This window comes from Haliotis rubra, unplaced genomic scaffold (genome assembly GCF_003918875.1).
Source record: "Haliotis rubra isolate DU_JTF1 unplaced genomic scaffold, ASM391887v1 Scf567, whole genome shotgun sequence".
Taxonomy (NCBI): Eukaryota; Metazoa; Mollusca; class Gastropoda; order Lepetellida; family Haliotidae; genus Haliotis; species Haliotis rubra.
Genome location: NW_025767265.1, coordinates 1 through 791, shown reverse-complemented (window position 1 = coordinate 791; position 791 = coordinate 1).

The following is a 791-nucleotide window of genomic DNA, read 5'->3' as shown; positions in this document are numbered from 1 at the left end:
CCGACAACTAGGACACCGTCTTAGCACTGGCGTAAGTCACAGTGAATAGCCTTATAGTCATCATTCGCAATGCGATGATGCTTTTCCACATGCATTGTACACGATATTAGACCGCTTCATCGGGGACGCTCATCTACGGCAAACAAAACGGCTCCATAATAATCTGTATCTGCATTGTCTTACATGGGCAAAGGGGGCACGGGTGGCAGAGTCATAATTCGTAGTGCAGGTTAGGTCAGACAGGTGTGATCAAAACATGTTTTCTCCGTGTCCTGAATCAAAATCTAATTGTGTCAAGGTTTTCCAGCACCTCTTAGGACTTTCCTATTTCACTGAAAGTCTGTCCGAGAATACTTCTGAGATTTAAATGGTAAGGACCTGTTCCATTTCTTCTCGCATATTTAAGAACTGTGTTTGCCGATCATACTGTAATTTCTGTAAAACCATAAGACTGTGGAGAGTCCAGACAACTTGTAATGGTCTTGAAGTCCAGATCCCCAAATTGTGCACTCGTGAACTGTCCAGCAATGTCAGTCATTGGCTAGTGCGGGTTGACATGCACCAACAACCGGTGCTTCAGCTTCCTCAGAACAGTCTTTGCCGAGATATATGAAAGGTAGTTGACATCTAACCACATACAGTAGTGAGCATGGGTTTAAGCCGCTTTTAGCATTATTCCAGCAATATCAGAGCTGGGGACACCAGAAATGGGCATCACACATTGTACCCATGTGGGAATCGAAACCGGGTCTTCGGCGTGATGAGCGGACGTTTTAACCACTAGGCTATCC